Below are 20512 nucleotides of genomic sequence, written 5' to 3' on the forward strand. Positions count from 1 at the left end.
TCTTACTGCAACACCCTCCCACATGGATGAAGGCTTGTAAGGTAGCTCGTAACGTGGAACGTGCATTAGCAGCCCAGTACAGTTGCCCAAATTTCACCGCTAAGGGTCGCCCCCCACAGGCTCACAGCACGACTCAAACACTTAAGGTTCAAAAGGTGTCACTTGCAGAAATGGCCAAAAGAAGAAAGCAAGGATTATGTTACTATTGTGATGAAAAATACTCCCCAGGTCATAAATGCAAGGAGCCCAAATTTTTTCAAATTGATGCCATTGATTACAGCGCATGAGAGGAAGATCCACCACTGGAGGAACATGAGGCGGTAGAAGAGGACAACCAAAAGGACAATGTCCCTGACGAACCAGTTATTTTGCTGCATGCTTTGGTAGGGATTTCTTCACCTCAAACTCTCAAAATCAGAGGTTTTATTAAACATCGCCCAGTAGTAGTCTTGATTGATAGTGGAAGTACACATAATTTCATCCATCAAAAAGTTGCGAAAGCAGTGCATTGTTTTGTACGAGCAGTTTCTAACTTCCAAGTCCAAATTGCGGATGGGGGCACAATGAAATGTGAAGGCCGCTGTGAAAATGTCAAACTTAAAATGGGGGATTATCAGTTGAAGACCCACATGTTTGCCATACACATGGGAGGGTGCGACATTGTCCTCGATGCTGAATGTCTTCGCACTCTTGGGCCAATCACAATGGATTTCCAGGAGTTATATATGAGTTTTAAGCAGAACAACTCCACACATACCCTCCGTGGACTCCAGGCGGGAGCTCCCTCTATCATCAGCTCGCATAGGATGGAAAAATTGCTAAAAAAGGGCCATCATGGATTTAATGCTCAATTTAATGCCATCCAGGCAGTCGAAACCAAGTCTCTGCTGATTCATCCTGAGATGCAACAGATTTTAAATAACCATCTGCCGGTCTTTGACAAGCCTCATGAGCTTCCACCCTCGAGAGGGGAACATGATCATAGCATCAACTTGGTTCCAGGGGCCCAATCCCCAAATGTGCGCCCATACAGATATCCGTTCACCAAAAAGAAAGAAATAGAAAAAATAATCAAGGAACTTTCGGAAGCAGGTGTCATTCGTCCCAACATTAGTCCTTATTCATCACCGGTGGTCATGGTGCTCAAGAAAGATGGGGAGTGGCGAACGTGTCCAGACTTCAGGGCCCTCAATAAGTTGACAGTCAAAGATAAATTTCCCATCCCAGTGGTTGACGATTTGCTGGATGAACTCAATGGGGCTCAATTCTTCACTAAGCTGGATCTTCGCTCGGGCTACCACCAAATTCGCATGAAGGAAGTCGACATTCCAAAGACTGCTTTCAGAACTCATGAAGGCCATTATGAGTTCCTGGTCATGCCATTCGGTCTTTGTAATGCCCCCTCTACTTTTCAGAGCCTTATGAATCACCTTCTCAAACCATATCTCAGGAAATTTGTCCTTGTCTTCTTCGATGACATCCTCATCTATAGTTGCACTTGGGCCGCACATCTTCAGCATGTAGATCTACTCTTGAAACTGCTCCGCAAGCATAAATTATTTGTCAAGATGTCCAAGTGTTCGTTTGGCATGAAAGAAGTTAGGTATTTGGGCCACATTGTGGGGCGTGAAGGTGTCAAGATGGACGCCAAAAAGATCCAGGCAATGCAGGATTGGCCTCAACCTAAGACCTTGAAGAGCTTGAGAGGATTTTTGGGTCTCACAGGCTATTATTGTAAATTTGTCCGCAACTATGGTTGCATAGCGAAGCCCCTCACTCAACTCCTGAAGAAAAATTCATTCTTCTGGAATGAGGATGCACAACAGGCATTTACAGCTCTCAAAAATGCCATGTGTTCCACTCCAGTCTTAGCACTACCTGACTTCACCAAATCTTTTGTCATTGAATGTGATGCTTCAGGTATGGATATTGGGGCGGTCTTAATGCAGGAAGGGCGACCTTTGGCCTTCACAAGCCAACAACTAAGTGGGAAGAATCTGGGCCAATCTACCTACGAGAAGGAAATGATGGCCATCTTACATGCAGTAGAGACCTGGCGACCTTACTTATTGGGGCGACGTTTCGAAATCCGCACAAACCATCACAGTCTTAAATATTTTTTGGAGCAACGCCTATCCTCCCCACAACAAAATAAATGGCTTGCCAAAATGCTGGGATATGATTATGAGATCATTTAGAAGAAAGGGCAAGACAATAGAGTAGCAGATGCATTATCTTACCAATTTGAGGAGGAAAGTACTCTGCTAGCAATTTCCCTCCCCATTCCAGAATGGATTGAAGAGGCTCGCAGGGAATGGTTTTCATATCCCGGGCTCTCCCAACTCATTTCTCAATTGCAGGTGGATCCAAATTCCACCAAGGGCTACTCGTGGCAGGATGAGATTCTTCGCTACAGGGACAGAGTCGTAATATCACCAACCTCCACCCTCAAAAGTCGCATTTTGGCAGAATTGCACTCATCCCCCATTGTAGTACATTTAGGCTTTCAGAAGACGTATACTCGCACTAGAAGATCATTTTTTTGGATGGACATGAAAAAGGACATCCTTACTTTCGTAGCAGAATGCGATGTCTGTCAACGCCACAAAGGGGAGATCGTCAACACACCAGGCACATTACAACCGTTGCCCATCCCGGCATCAATATGGATGGAGGTTTCTATGGATTTCATTACAGGTCTTCCAAAGTCAGATAACAAGTCAGTCATCATGGTGGTTGTGGACAGACTTTTGAAGTATGCTCATTTCTGCACCCTACCCCACCCGTTTACACCGACTTTGGTCGCTCAATCTTTCATGGATCAGATCTTCAAATTGCATGGCATGCCCGCTTCTATTGTGTCCGATCGCGACCCGATATTCACTAGTAATTTTTGGCAGGAACTCTACAGGCTACAAGGCACTCAACTAAAACTCAGTACTTCCTATCATTCGCAAACGGATGGTCAAACTGAAGCTGTCAAAAAATGTCTGGAAACCTACCTTAGGTGTTTCACTTCAGAAAAGCAACATCTTTGGGTACAGTGGTTACCTCTGGCTGAATGGTGGTATAACACCAACTATCATGCCACCACCAAAATGACTCTCTATGAAGCAGTATATGGTCAACTCCCTCCTTCCCTACTTCTTATATCAAGGGGTGCTCAAAGGTACAAGTAGTGGATCAACTCCTACAACACCGTGCAACCATGCTCGCCCATCTTAGAGAGAATCTTCATCAATCTCAAAACCGCATGAAGTAACAGGTAGACCAGCATCGCTCAGAGCGCCAATTTCAAGAAGGGGATCAGGTCTTTTTGAGGCTGCAACCATATAAGCAAACATCACTCAAAGACAAGGGTTGTCAGAAACTATCTCCAAAATTCTACGGACCATATCAAGTACTTCAGCACATTGGAGAAGTGGCTTACAAGTTGGCTTTGCCACCTACTGCAAAAATCCATCCAGTTTTCCATGTCTCATGCCTCAAGAAAGTGATTGGGAACAATTGCAGAATTCAAACCAGTCTACCTGAATTGGACGAAGAAGGGTCAATCTGGCTCCAACCTGAACAGGTCCTAGACACACGAGATAGGCACCTGCGGGGCCGCATGATTAGGGAAGTCCTCGTCAAGTGGAAAGACACCTCTCCGGAAGATGCAACTTGGGAACCAGCCACTATTCTCCAGCAGTTTCCGCAGCTTCAGCGTTGAGGACAAGGCTAGTCTTAAGGGGGAGGACATGTTAGGGTCCCACCCTAACCCCCTTATTTATGTAATGGGATCGAGTCATAGTCAAGAGTCAATAAAGCCCATATTAATAATTGTAAGTGGTTAACCCGCAATTAATGACGGGACCACAGTTAGTTGCAAATGGGCCGTAGTATTAGATAGATGGTATTAATAAAACCCATGGTATTGATCTTTGGTATTGCATGTATGAGTCATATATAAAGGATAGAGACTCCCTGCGAGGAGCATCGTGTCTTATTTTTGTATCGAGCTCTGCTCTATTGGAGGTTGCCCCCTCGAAGAGGCCAGTGAACATTGCTTTCTGAATAATAAAATATTTGTTGTTGTCTCTCACTATTCTATGTTCTGGGTATCTTTCTTCGCATATTCTGTATTTGGGTATCTTTTGCAGGTTAAGAGCATAACAAGTGGGGAGATACCTCCAACAGTTGCAAGTCTTGCTAATTTAGCTTTCTATTTCAACCTTCCAAACAATTTATTAGAGGGTCACTTGCCTTTGGAACTAAGCAAGATGACTATGTTTCAAGCTATAGATATTTTTGGAAATCGGCTAACCAGTTATATTCCAAGTGGGCTTGGAAGTTGCAAAGAATTACAATACCTAAATCTTTCTTGCAATGCACTTGGAGGTCTAATCCCAATCTCACTCGGTGAACTTCTAAGTCTTCAAGACATAGATTTATCCTCCAACAATTTGTCAGGTGGAATACCCGCATCATTGGTAAATCTCAAAATGCTCAGCCAATTGAATTTCTCTTTTAACAACTTGTCAGGAGAGGTCCCAAAAGGTGGAGTTTTCAAAATCCTTAATGCCACATCATTTATGGGAAATTCGGGTCTCTGTGGAACTTGGGTAAATTTTTCATTGTGTGCTACTCACAAGCATAAAAGTGTTTCTCATATGAGAAAAGTTGTCATACCTATTGTTGCAGTTGTAGTTACTATTGTGTTGTGTTTAGTTATAGGAATATTTTGTAGAGTAAATCACAAGAAGAATATTCCTATTAATGTTGGGGCATCCTTAAATGTGGAGCATCGAAGAATTTCCTATGGAGAACTCATCACTACAACAGATGGATTTAGTGATGCCAACATGTTAGGAATGGGTACTTTTGGGAAAGTGTACAAAGGGGTTTTGAATGATGGGACACTGGTTGCCATCAAGCTTCTCAATTTGGAAAATGAAGGGGCTCACAAAACTTTCAAAAAGGAGTGCAAAGTTTTGAGTAGAGTGAGGCATCGAAATTTGATTAGAGTCATAACCTCATATTCAGACCTCCCAATGAAAGCTTTGATATTTCCATTTATGTCAAATGGAAGCTTAGAAAAGTGGTTATATCCTAATGGTGAAGTAGAAAGTGATTTGACATTGATTCAAAGGTTGAATATAGCAATAGACATTGCCCAAGGCATGGTGTATCTCCATCGCCATTGTTTCATGCAAGTGATCCATTGTGATTTGAAACCAAACAATGTGCTTCTTGGTGAAGATATGACAGCATATGTAATAGACTTTGGGATTACAACCATATATTTTGCAAATAATGAGGGTTCAAATTTCACTTCTACACTTGCACTTAAGGGGTCAGTGGGCTACATTCCTCCAGGTATTATTTGAACAAGATGGCATTTTACAAAATATTATGAGTTTCATATTTTGATTAAATATTTTAAACTATAAACCTTATGGCGAAAATGTTTGAATTCAGAATATGGATTGGGTGGACATATCACAACAAAAGGTGATGTTTATAGCTTTGGAATATTGTTATTAGAGATGCTCACTGGAAAGAAGCCTATTGACAACATGTTTGTGCAAGGAATGAACTTACAGAAATGGGTGGGTAACCATTTTCCAAATCAACTAGGGGAAGTGCTGGACAAGAGTTTATTGAGAGGGGCTAGTGCGAGCACTCAAGCAGATAAAGATCTTAGTTGCCTCAATCAATCCTTAAGCATGGGTTTGCTTTGCACAAGAGATTCTCCTGAAGGACGACCTATTATGATGGACATTGTGGGCACACTCCAATCCATTAGAGACAATTTTCAAGGCATTGGTGGCATTCCAAAACCACAATCAGATTTCACATGTTTGTTGGGTGATGCAAGTACAACTCACAACACCAACGCTAGTAGAGGCCAAAACTCTTCTACATTCTAGAGTGTTGTAAGAGAGCAGTGACTGTGTCACTAGACTATATAATAATTTGAGTCCATTGTCATTAGCTGCATGTAGTGTGAGTTTTATTTTCCTCTTTATTGTTGCAAAACTAGTCTTATTCCCCTCTCCTTTTCTATGCATGTCTATTGTTGAGCACATGTAAGTGTAAACATAAAGTTATATATGCTATGAAGGACAAACTCTCAAGTTTTTCTTATATCATTATGGAAAATGTCAATTCTGTTCTGAATACTTTAGTCTCACCCAACTGAAAATAGCAGGCATACCCATTGAATGTATCGACATCTCCTTTTCCGACAAAAAAAAAAAAAAGAAGAGATTCTTGTAAGCTTTAAAATCTTTCATAAAGATTGTAAAAGGGAGAAAATCTTTGTTTTTAATATCCTCTTAAATTTTGATCCCAAGGAACGATAAAGTTGAAAACAACATCGCCATCTATTTTATTTTTTTCGAAAGTGCTTCCCTTAAATTCAAGAGAAGGATTACAATTTTTTTTTAAAATGGGCCTTGAGGAGATAATCACTGAACGTAAACATTTTCAATGGGCTAAGTTTGCACAACAGGTTGTACTCCTCCATAAAAATCACCCAGGCTTGCACTTGACCCTAACTGCTTATTCATGACTCCATGGAAATTAAATCCTGGTGTGTGGCCTGACATTAACATGCCAGTGTCTTCACCACTGAAGCATTATATCTCCACTAAAATATCTGCACCTAATTACTGAATAAAGTTGTAAGGCATGCTTAGTATCATGTAGGCATTCAAATATTTGCATGTCTCTTTACCTATTACCTGGTTCATCCAGGATTTTCGTTACCCCGCAAGGATGCCAGATTGATCAAAAGTTAAACCAAGACTTACTTTTTATCGGTGATCTAGGCACCCCAAATATATAGCCTTGTACTGAAATTTCGTAATAGCTGAAATGAAGTATTGAACTTTGAATTTCGTGCGGCTTTATCTTAGTTTTAAAATTCAGTCTATGATCTGATTCAGCGTTGTTTCAAAAGCATTTAAAGACATATAACCTTTTGGTATTATTAAAAATAAAAACATTAGGATTTTTTCCTTATAGTTTTCAGGTCACTGTATTTCACTTTCATACTTTGAGGAAACTTACTAACTTCCTAAAAAGGAGTAGACATGATAATTGTGTAACTTTATCTGCCAAACATGTCGATGGTGGGAGCATATCATTTACTGGAATATTCGTCTGATTTATGTTTGCATTATACATCTCGTACACTTCGGTGAATTGGATCGTATATTTAGTCTTTACTATTTTATAGCCCCTTTGCGGTTTTACATTGTAGAAGACTGATGCGTTTGCTGTCATGAGATTTCTGTCAGCTAATACACAGCACCTCTTTGAATGAAAAATGAAAAAAAAAAAACCAAATATTCTAAATACCGTCAAATCAATGCCTAAGATGTCGATTCTTTCCCACAAAAGACCAACCATCTTATTTATAACCAAACTATCACTTTAAACAGCAGCACTAACTCCCTGGAATAACAAATAAATCGAGCCTGAATTAGAATGAAGTGCGTGCTTGTGAGGTGATGATATGCAACACCTATCCATGCAATTCTCAATCTGATTTAGATAGTTCATTCATCTTTTAGTGCAGCTAGGTTGAGACTGTTTTTACTGGATTTAGATTTACAAATTTTAACATGCACCATTCAACAACTGCTGGAAATCTCCCAGTATGACTGTAGACCTGAATATGTACAAAGTATTTTTATAGGGGTGTTTGACTTAGGTGATTTTATCTATATGAAAATCTATAATAAAAAATAGTCTAACTAATGCAACCAATTTAAGATTTTTTTTTTTCCCTCGAAAAATATCAAACATGCCTAATATACTCTCAAGGCAATGCATGTTTAAAAAAAATTTTGTGGAATAGGGAACACAACTAATCCTTTAAATCAGCTCCCAAGAACTACATACAAACACAAGCTTTATCCACTAATTAAGCAACCTCAAAAATACTGAAACTAAATGTTGATTTGACTATCTTTGCCTTCTACGAAATGCCCTATTTGACCAAGTTAAAAGTGGATTCATTTTCAATTGCAGAATATATTCTTCAACCTGATTTGAACTTGCATATTGGTGGCCTCTCGGAATAACAATCACCTTGCCTAAGAATGGAATCTTTCTCTAATAGTAATGCTTAGAAGTGGACATTATTAGAAATAATAAGTGAATAAATGGCTAGATTTACACCATGGTGAGAGCTACTAAAAATAGTAATCCCTCTAAATAGTCACGAGTATAAATGCCAAAAATTAGATGTATGTCAGAAATAGGAATGCATGTCGCTGGAGTATTTGGCACTTACATGCTGAAAACACTTCATGCACACAGCAAAATCTCTTCATTTTGCAGGTTGAATAATCACTTGCATGTATTCAAATTGAATTGGAACTCGTTGTTAGAGAAATTTAGGTAATTTAATTTTTGCGGAGGGGCAGAAAGCTATCACGAAGTTACTTTTGCGCAGCTAGCTTCGTGCACCATGGAGCTGATTTTGCGTAGCTATCTTTGCTCACGGCGAAGCTATTTCACAGACTTGGATTTCGCACACCGCAGAGCTATTTCACAGACTTGGATTTCGCACACTGCTCAGCTATTTTATAGACTTAATGAATAATATTCACTCAGGGCAAAAATAACAAAGTAGGTTTGTAGCAACACACTAAAACTTACTATTGAGTTCTAAATGAAAATACATTTACATGAGATTGCGGCTCATTCACCAAGTAAAAACTAAAGTTCTTAGTGATTTGCATTCATGTGGAATAACACACAGTAAAATTTTCACGTGCCCACCAAAATTTGTTCCACCATTTTCTCCCGAAAGACTTGGGCTTTTTTTCTTTTTTACCCTCTTCCTCTCTTACTCTCTAACCTATCAAAATGAATTTTACATTCATATTTAACTCAACATACAATTTTACATTTAATTCATGACAGAGCAAAAATAATTAATATGATGTTGTTGTTGAGTGTGATTGGGCTCTTTTTCCTTCTTACCCTCTTCCTCTTTTACTCTCTAACCTATCAAAATGAATTTTACATTCATATTTAACTTAACATACAATTTTACATTTAATTCATGACAGAGCAAAAATAATTAATATGATGTTGTTGCTGAGTGTAATTAGAATCGCGCAGGTGTTTTTGGAGTGTAGGCAATAGTCGTTGAATGAATGCTTGCCCATATCTATCTACCAAAGTACATTAACTGCGTTAAATTCCTTTAGTCCTTCCATTTTCAAACAGAGACGCAACCTGCAAAAATAAGAATGGCTTTAGTCCTTGCGTTAAATTCCTTTAGTCCTTCCATTTTCAAACAGAGACGCAACCTGCGTTAAATTCCTTTAGTCCTTCCATTTTCAAACAGAGACGCAACCTGCAAAAATAAGAATGGCTTTAGTCCTTGCGTTAAATTCCTTTAGTCCTTCCATTTTCAAACAGAGACGCAACCTGCAAAAATAAGAATGGCTTTAGTCCTTCCATTTTCAAATAGAGTCCCAACCTGGAAAAATAAGTCTGACAAGTATGGCTCCTGTTAGGTGTTTATTGCAGTGGTTGGGATTATTATTTCCAACACTCCCCCTTCATCACAATTTCCGCCATTGACGATTCCCATTTCCAACACTCCCCTTTAATCAAAATTTCCGCCATTGACAATTCTCAAACAGTTTTTGAGATAAACAAAACTTTCACCTCCAATGGATGGTTTTGTGAAAATATCAGTGAATTGTTCAATCACAATTTCCGCCATTGACAATTCCCATTTCCAACACTCCCCCTTAATCAAAATTTCAGCCATTGACAATTCCCAAACAGTTTTTAAGATAAACAAAACTTTCACCTCCAATGGATGGTTTTGTGAAAATATCAGCTAATTGTTTCTGTGACCTGCAGTTCTGCAACACAATTTTTTCATTGTTAATCAACTCTCTAATAAAATGATATTTAGCATCAATATGCTTTTTCTTAATTGTTAATCAATTCTCTAATAAATGATATTTAGCATCAATATGCTTGGTCCTTTTGTGGAAGACAGAATTCTTTGACAATGCAATTGTTGAGGTGTTGTCACATAAAGTTGTTGTTGCTCTCTCTTGATCATGACGAAGATCCCTCAACATCCTTCTCATCCAAATATACCTGTCATTAATAATTAGTAATTATCCCGTGCAATACATGGGCATTCAATCTAAATCGTTACTTATGAATAATCGGTTAGGTGATCTAACTATTCAGAATTGTTTCAATCTGTTGGATGAAAAGACTCATGTAAATTTATGTTTTGCATTGGTTCAAGTTAACATAGCTGAAAAACATCTAAGATGACCAAAGGAAAAAAATATTTCATCTTTCCACCTAGTTACAAGCTTCAATATCCAGTGGCTATATGTAATCCTTACTGCATGTTTATACTAATTATAATCTGGTCATACAGGCTACCTATTACCTTCCGGATTTTTGTGTTGAAGAAACATCAGAAAATTCCAGGCACCATAAAGAGCCAAATATTGGTCCGAAGGCTCTTCCCTAGTTCCTTACTGCAACAGAGAAAAGTGGATCTTGGTTTCTTGTTGGGTCACTTGTTTGTAAGATTTGTTTCATTTAACATAAAATGTCAAGCAATTTGAGAGCATTAGGCTTGACAGAAGCAAGAACTGGGAGGACAAATTGAGGCAATTTCGTTGTTGGCCTCATGTACCAGTTCATGTTAAAATTGGAAACATTTATTGTATCCATCGTCGTTTCTTTCATACTAAAGGTCTTACACCATTCAAGGATTTCTTTTCTATTTTTTATTTTGGCTTTCTGAACTTGTGTAACTCTCATACCTTTGTAGTTCCTCTTATTAATTTTGGAGTTGCATTAGGCATCCTCAATTCTGTCCTCTACTACAGTCCTGTTGACTGCATTTTAGGTCATTAGTGGACTCAGAGAAGTTTCGTATTAAAATTGGAAACAGTTATTCTATCATTTGTTGCTTCTTTCGTGTGGACAACTTTAGAGTTTGACAGCTTATAGCATTGATAGGAGAAGTTTTTACTTTGTTCAATTCATGCTTTTGTACCATTTGCATGTTGTAGGTATCACAAGTATATCAAACAACGAAAATCACAGCCATTTTAAGGATGATACCATTTTCTGATTTTCTATTGTAGAGAAGTTTAGTGTGGATGTTATGAAGTACAATTTCTTACAGCTGAAGATTGACCATTGTATAGTTTGGTAGTCAGGTGAAGAATTTCGTTTTCTGGTTTTCATTGTTTTCAATACAAAATTAAGCCTCGGCTAATTTTGAGGATGTTACTGCTGTGCATGGAGTAGTATTCTTGAGTGCGAGGATGTTATAAGCTATATGGTGGATTTATTTGTGCAGCACGTTGAATCAGACGAGATTCAGAATCATTTAGCCATTCTTATGAAGTGTGCTTAAACAAGGCTAGAAGATAAACTTGAAGATGCCTCAAGTTTAACATACAAAAAAGGGCATATCGATGAAGGAGATGGAGGCGGATTTGCTCCAAACATTCAGGTTCTTCTTCATTGATGTTAAGACCGAAATGTATGGTATTTTCCTTCTATAATACTAATTGTATTAAATAAAGTCTTATTGCAATACAGGTGAATAAAGGCCTAAAATTACTGAAGATTGCAATTACTGGCAAGGTCGGCATCTTTTAACGTTTTCATCTTTTCCCCTGTGGACCTTTTATTAGTGACAATGCTGAGATTAGTTACCTATAAAGGGTCAAAACTCATAAAATGTTATATGAATTGCCATGTTGTTATTGGCATAGATGTTACAGCTAGGTAGCACAAGTACTGCTTGTAACAACAGTCGTAAGGTCAAAGTTCTTTTACGTTGTAGTCTGTTGTAAGGGGTACAGTGGTAAGGTTAAAGTTCTACATTGTAGTCTGTTGTAAGGGGAAACGGTTGTATAACTGAGCCCTCAAATAATTTGAGTTTATTGTCATTAGTTTCATGTAATTTTAGCCTCATTTCCTTCTCTTTCTCTAAATGACCTATTTATTTGAGGCTTATTCCCTTCTTCCCTGCACATCTCCATTGTTAGATGCGAGTGTAAAAAAATAAAGTTACATATGCTACGAAAAATGTCTTGGAAATGTTTCTTCAATTATAAAATCTCCTATCAAGAAAACTTCACAAATATAAATCTTATAATGTCTACCAATTAAATGCACTATAATTTGGCTTTATTTGTGTAATTTAGGCCATATAAATAATATTAAAAGATTTACATTTGCTTTACAAGATTAAAGAACAAGTCAATAATTTTTGTTTCTATTGTTATTCTGTAGTTATAAGTTCAAATAAAGAAAAAAACATGTAGACAAAGATGATTGCTTCCCTACTTTATATGCTACCAGATCAATTAATATATGACACAACCACCTTATTAAAAAATTCATTCCCTTCTTCCATGCACATCTCCATTGTTGGGTGCGAGTGTAAAAGAATAAAGTTACATATGCTATGAAGAATTTCTGGGAAATGTTTCTTCAATTATAAAATCCCCTATCGTTACATGAGGAAAACTTCATATATATAAATCTTATAATGTCTACCACTTAAATGCAATGTAATTTGGTTTTATTTGTGTCATTTAGGCTATATAAATATATTAAAAGAATTGTATTTGTTTTACAGGATTAAAGAATAAGTCAACGATTTTTGTTTCTATAGCTATTTATGTAGTTATAAGCTCAAATAAAGAGAAAGAACATGTAGACAAAGATGTTTGTTTCTCTACTTTATATGCTACAAGATCAATTAGTATATGAAACAACTACTTTATTCAACAATTCATTAAGAATTATACTAGACATTTAACTTTCATAGATCTATAAAGAATTGGGTTTGAAACCTTACTTTTTTAGAGAGTTACTAGGTAAAATTGAGTAAAGATTTAAACTGACTATATTTTAATATATTTTTAACAAAAAAGGCACTTTCTATTTCACAAATGGAAAGCGCATTCTTTACGTGCTCAAAATATGATACAAAGTTAAGGCAGGTGTAGGTGGAGACTCTTCTTGCAAGAGAAAATTCACAAATTAATGTACACATAATTTTTGGCCCCTTAAAAATTAATTGTCAATCCAACTCTTTTTGTCCTCTTAACTTCTTGCTATCTCTTAAAGAAGAGACCACCATGCCTAACTATAAGTCAAGTTATGATTGGTAAAGATGACTAAAGGGAACTAATTCCTTATTTAAGAGTGAAATATATCAATTTTGTGAGTTCTCTTTGGTCCACCTTAAGGGGCTTCAAGTACAGTTACCTCCTATGAGGAGCTAAGCCTAGCATCCATGTTTTATGTTCTACCCCTAGAGGGAGGACTAGGTTCCCTAATCAATATTTGTGGCTATTTATTTTCCTCATTCTAATCATTATCCAAACATAATAAGTCACTAGTTTTCGCTGAGTTGATTTGTTCCCTTCCTTCTATGTCTCTCCCTACTCGTGTAGATGAAGAGCTTCCAGATGAGACTCTTTTCCTGATCAACACCTTTGATCCATGGTACGTTGATATCATTGTGTATCTCCAGACATCCACGCTCTGGTCTGCGTTGACTAAGGATGATCGCTGATGGATTTAGCATCACTCCCAACCCTACCGTATTATTGGCAATACTTTATACCATGTTAGTGTCGATTCAGTTCTTCATTGATGCCTTACTCTCGAGGAGGTTGAGAGAGTTCTCAATAACTGCCACTCTGGGGCATGTGGTGGTCATATGTCTGGCTATGCTATCACTCAAAAATCCTTTGTGCTGGTTATTTTTGGCCGTCCATTTTTAAGGACTGCATCCTTGTTGTTCGCAAGTGCCATGAATGCCAAATTTACGAACACAAGATGCACGCCCCACCCACCCACCTACACCCCCTCATTACCATTGGTCCTTTTGCCAAATGGGGCATCGACTATATGACATGTAACCCTCGTTCAGCTGTGGCGCATGGCTATATTATTGTTGTTGTGGATTATTTCACTAAATGGGCCAAAGCGATGCCTACATACTCTGTAGACAGTAAAACGATGTCTCAATTCCTTTTCAATCATGTTATTTCTAGGTTCGGGAGACCTCAAATCATTGTCATAGACCATGGCTCCCATTTCAAAGATTACATGATGGTTGAGCTGACATCTGCGTTGGCTTTGCGCCATGATGGTTTAACCCCGTATTACCCTCAGGCCAGTGGCCAAGTTGAAGCTGTGAACAAGTTTTTGGTTACAATGCTTCAGCATACTATTAGGATGCACGCGTCAAATTGGCATCTCATGCTCTTTTTAGCTTTGTGGGCTTACTAAACCTCGACCAATGATGAAGCTGGTTTCACACCATTCCAACTTGTCTATGGTCTGGAAGCAACATTTCCGATTGAATGCGAGATTCCTTCACTCAAGCTAGCTGTCGAACTTCTCCCAGAAACATCACCTTAGGAAGAGCACCTCTTATATTTAGAACAAATGGATGAGACTCGTCATCTTGCTGCTTTGGTTATCGAGGGACAAAAGAAGCAATTCAAGTCCCATTTCGATCAGTTAGTATCCCCTCACGTGTTCTCTGAGGGTGATTTGGTTTTACTATATGACCAAGCTAATGATAAGCTGGGGGCAGGCATGTTTTAGTCCATGTGGCATGGTTCCTACACTACGAAACATGTTTTGTAAAAAGGGGCCTATGAGCTTATTGATTATGAAGGAAATCCTCTGGACAAGCCTTGAAACGGGCTTTATCTCAAGAAGTACTATTCTTAGGTCATCTTGCATTGTTAATTGTGTAAATTAGTGTGTCATTCATTTTTGTGCAGTGTGGTTTGGTGTGTTAGTTTTCAAACAACTTTCCTGTTTACTCAGTTTTCCTTGCTTTGCAAATGTCCGTGACTCCCCACATCGGTTTGGCTGACAGTGCTTGTTGTAGTACTCGAAACCTATCATCCGCAGCATGGGCTATCTATGATCCTCATGGTGAGTTGATTGATCTTCAAGGTATCTGTTTAGGTCGCACAACTAACAACATTGTTGAATACAGTGTGGTCATTGAACTATTGTTAGAATCCATTTCTCTTTACATTCGAGAGTTGGTTGTCAACCTAGATTCACAACTTGTCGTCCTTCAAATCAACATGCAATATTTCGTCAGAAACCCTCAGATATTGAGAATGTATCTCCGTATTCATCTACTGGAAAGGAATTTTGATTATATTACAAATCATCATATTCCTAGACACATGAATACATTGACAGATGCATTAGCTAATTATGTGTTGGATAGACATTTATGAAACATGTGAAAAGATGAAACAAATCATTTGTACCATAGTAAGCAAGAAAATATAGCATGTATATATATGGTGATAATGTTTGATACATTAAAACCCCAAAAAAATAATATGTGTTTCCAAAATAACATCGGAGGCTCGTAGGCCTCATATATCCGTGGCACGCAGGCCTTAAAAATGTAAAATGCTACACCTAGGAACTAATCGGCATGGTGATCATGGTAGCTTGACACGGCTCGTGCAACAGGAGTCAGCAATCGGTGAATCTGATTTGATACTCCCACCATGTGTCTTTGGTACTGGCGAGGAATGTCTCCCACTCGAGCATACTCTGGGATACCACGAGTCAACCCCTCAAGATTCCTCGTGATCTCCTCCTCGTTGTCACTCCCCTCTTGATAAGGAGCGATAACATCAAATTGGCGGGTGACACGCCTGGCTATTGGGGACATCCCAGTAGGACATTGTGGCCCAACATTTGCATTAAAAAAGCGAAATGTTATAAACACATATATATCAAAAACAATTCAAAAATCACAAAATTAAAAAATTGATTTTTTACCTTCATCGTCAAAATCCTCTCCATCTAGTAGCAGTATGTTCGGATCTCCACAAAAGTCAATGCCACTATATGGCCAGTCCTCCACGACGATCAACTAACATCGTATCCATGAAAAGAAGGCAGGCCTGTACGACATGTGTTGGCCCCTAGTGATCCTAGGCGTCAAACAACTCCAGCGGGCCATCTACGGTTCGTGTGGCATGTGAGGATCTACCTCAGTCAACTGGTACTGGAACAACGACACCTGTTCCAAGAAAAAGGTCACTAGTATGGATCTGAAACAAAATTGCCTAAGATTCCTCGCCTTGGCTTTGGTCAGCTGGCGTTTTATGTTGATCTTCATGGTTTCCGACCAATTGAAGGTCGTCGGTGCTATGCAGTCGATGGCATATAGGAATTTCGAATTTTTATTCTCATTCACTACCTGGGACCCCGCCATTCTATTGGTCAACAGTAGCACTCTCAGTGTCAGATCTCAGACGATGGTAATCTCAATCTTGCCACTCTTGGATTTGAGGGCTTCAGGGCAATGTTAGGCAAGCAACATGGATATGCTTACCCCAATCGGTCATGGCCCATACAAGTTGACTGGTTCCGCTCTTCGAGACAGTCTTGTGATGAAATATATGTCTGAAGTTTCTAACTCTAGCTCTTGGCCACCAATGATGAGTATTTCCCGATTTATGTCCTAGAGACTAATCAGGTACAAAAGCAACTTAGGTTGGGTGCGCATTCCTGGTGTGAGAAATAATTTGAGGAGCCCACAGTCCCTCAAAGTGTTCAGGAAATTTGGATCATTCAGTGCCTCGGTGTCCACATCCTCATGCTCACGTTCTTTCCAGTTTACCATTTTTGGTGATTGTTTCGTGCAAAAACCATAGATTTAAGTCAATAATCATTTTTGACCCATAAATTACAAATTCCGACGTTGGTTTTGAGGGGAAATTGGTTTTTTCCCTATTCATGGCACCGATGCGCCTGTTTTAAAAACAATTGCGTTGACAGTGCGATATGCCGTTTTAATTACCCTCGACCAATGTGATTCCATGCCCGGAAGTCATGCTGACCAAGGGTGAAAAACTTTTGACAAATCCTCTCTCAAAAATCCCAAAAATGGTTAAAACCATGAATAAATGGTATGAAAATGAAGCTTAGGGCTTTGGCTCTTACATGTAACTCGCGGCTCAGCGAATGACCTCTTGGATCTCCCACAATCTGCTCCAGAAAAATTAGGTAAAAAGTGAGTAAAATGTCTTTCACAACAAGGTAAAATAATAAATGGTAAAAAATATTTACTTTTCCTCCTTTCTATTCAATTTTTCATGAAATATTAGGTTTTGTAAATATTTTGACCTATTTTGCCTCAAGAATTTGATAATACACTTTACCTTTTTGCACAGTGATAGGTGATGGATGTTCGACGATGATGCCGAGTCACGTTTTAGCTCTTTTCTCGACTCGTAAAACTCATATGAAAAGATTGTCGAGTATTTTTCCCTTTTGACTCGTAAAAGAGAATAAAATGGGGGTTTGCTTTCAAGCTCTTTTTCGACCCTTTAAAAGTGAAAAGATATCCGAGCCCTTGTCATTTCAAACTCGTTAACAGATGTGAAACATCGTGCACCCAGTATAAGTTTACCCCTTTTTCGGGTTGGGATGCACTATTTATGAAAATGGTACTCCTTGACTGAAATGGTCAAGAAGTTCTCTCGAGTATCATTTTCTACCTTTTTGGGCTCAAAAGACACAAATATACGAAAAGGGACCATGTGGAGTTTTCTTTTCCGTGTCTTTTTCAAACTCTCTAAACATGAAAATGATACTGAGTTACACCTTTGTTGGACTTGTTAAAATATTAAACGACACTGGATTCATCACCATGACAAACATGAGCTTCTCCTTCCTAGGGCTCATTAAACTTACTAGGTCGACTTCGTCCAAAGGATGAACTTACAGTGCAAGCATATGATATCCCCTTCAAAATTGCAATTAAAAAATAATTGGGGTACCTGCCAGAAATGGTGGGGGGAAATTTGGAAATCTAATCAGTTGTATCGGCAGCTCACTCTTGAACATGACACTTTCTGTTTCTTGTCGGGTTGGGATATCTTCCTTTGTATCGTTGATCTTCCTAGGTTGGGCCATTGATTTTTGCCTTCCATTTGATCTTTGCCACATCATCATGACCATTGATCCTATGGATCCAAAAGCTGCCAAACTTCCAGTTGTGTCACTGATATGTTCAAGAGTTGTCCTTCTGCAATTACACTTACCTCTAATTCTCTATATGATCCAAAATCATTTTGCATCTTTTTGTCTCGTGTCGATGATGTGGGATACATTATGGCCCTCCTTCGACATGGTCGCTTCCTGTTGACTTCAACTCATTATCCTGGAAGTTGACTGAGAGACTCCCTTTCAGTACCTTAGAGTTTGCATGCCCTAATGGCAAGTTCTTCGCACTCGATGACAAGTTCACATCATTGGCTTTCAATCGAGTTCTTTCATGGGTGTTTGACTTCAATTCCTTTATTCACATTCTGTGGATTGTGATAATAGTACCTTGAGGACCATTTTCATTATTGGTGGTTTCTCTTGTGCTTGTTAACAGTTTACATCATTGACTAGTAATCAAGCGACTTTCTAGCATGTTCGACGTCAACACATCTATTCACATGTTAGAATTCGTACTTCAATTGGGTCGTGTTGGAGCGCAAGACCCTGGGCTCAGAGTACAAAAATACAGGTTGCGAAGCAGTGTGACATGATTATGTTGATATACATGTCTCTCTATGACGGATGTTTGCGACCATACCATGAGCTATCATATGTGATCCTTCTCATTATTGGATGGTTGCAACCATACCTTGGTTTTGATATGATCCTCTTTATAGGATGGATGCACCCATACCTGGATCCATTTACATGATGATTCTATGGGTGGTTGCATCCATACCACGATTCATGTAAAATTTGACAGAGTTGTCAGTTATGTATATGTATCTGTACTTGCTTACAGGTTTTCCGATGACAAACTCTGGTTCCCTACACTGATTCATAAAGCATTTCATCCCTCACTCTAGTTTAGCCTTTATGCTTTAGGGGGCATCTGTTACACAACATTTTGTCGCTATCCCTATACTCCCCATTCCTTAATCTTGGATGACCTCTACAACGAACCGTACATGCTTTCCCCTTATGAAGAAACTCCCATTATGTCCCTCTTGATGAGAAAAACAATTCCCTTTTGCACCATTTCCCCAAAATCTTTTGTTTTTCGCAGTTTACAAGACTGATGCTAATGACCCTTGTCCTCCTCATGATGATATGCAAGGATTAATGTTTTCCCTAGCATTGACTGGAGAAACTGAGCTTTGTTCCAGTCATGTTGGTCCTCTTATGGAAAGTTTTTTAAATAAGGAACCGAAGCTTCCAACTCTAGAAGCTTCGTAACAGAAGTCTGGTAAATGGTTTGGCTGGATGGGGTTGAGGATGTTAGTTTGGGCTCCTTTCCCCTATAAGGATGGAACTACCTCAAGAGATAAGACCTTCTCCGATGAGAAGAGGATCCATTTCCCAGCCATTCATGCTATATAAACCTCCCTTTTTCCCAAGCACAAGCTAGTGTTAATATTGGTGTGCTAGTACTAATTAAGTTTGTAGTAAACAATAGGCTATTCATAGTTGTAGCTCTCTAGTTCTGTGAGGGAGAAGTGTGAATTTGGTTTAGTGTGAATCATATAGGGAAGAGCTTTAAAACTATCATTGTTGAGGCCATCATGGAATTCTAATAGAAGTGTGTGGGAACCTGGTTTTGTTGGAAGAGAATGGCAACGTCAAGACAATGGTTGTAATCTCTTCTTGATTAAATATATATGCAACTATCGATTGATTTCCTACATGATGTGTCATCTTACATGTTTATGGCTTAATGTTCCTTGACTTGTTAAGTAGGTTGAATTACAATTTGTCTATTATCATGGTTGTTGTTTGTTGTTGTTTACTTGTTTTAGGTGTTTGAAGAAGGAAACAAGAGATAGCTGGGGCGAGCAAGCAAGGTTGTCACCAAATGGGATAAGCATTCTAAGAGGTAGGACCTCTTAATTGGTTCTAACATAAGGAAATCTTCCATAAAATGTATCAGTTGTGGCTAGACCCATTATCGGGCTAGATGAATTGTTTATGTTCACACTCATAATTTTACTTCACCACACCTCCAAGAGCATATGGTATGTGTGACTGAATTTTGGGTCACTTTTGGAAGTGGCCAATCAGAAGTCTCGTGCCCACAAGAGTTGAGCAAGGTGGTTAATGCCATTATCGGTGGTTGGCTGAGGCAGTCTGCAAAATTATTGGTGTTGCCCTTGTTGTACTTTATATTTAAATGGAGCTATTGTGGATATGTGGGCCACTTTTGATGGCAATCATTCTGCAACTTCCCTTGCATCTATATGAACTGTAGGCGTCGGTGGTCTGAGTGGATGACTGTTTCCATCCCCAAAACGTAATGCTTCCATTGTTGGAAGGACTGCACAATGGAATACATCTCTTGGTCATAAGTGGGATACTTCCGAACTGTGTCTGAAAGTGTCTCACTATGATATGCCACTTGATGCCCCTGTTGAGTAAGTACTGCCCTAATAGCATATTCAGAGGC

This window comes from Pinus tabuliformis, chromosome 2_1 (genome assembly GCF_031772625.1).
Source record: "Pinus tabuliformis cultivar Carrire ecotype Pingquan chromosome 2_1, CPIR1, whole genome shotgun sequence".
In the NCBI taxonomy this organism is placed as follows: Eukaryota; Viridiplantae; Streptophyta; class Pinopsida; order Pinales; family Pinaceae; genus Pinus; species Pinus tabuliformis.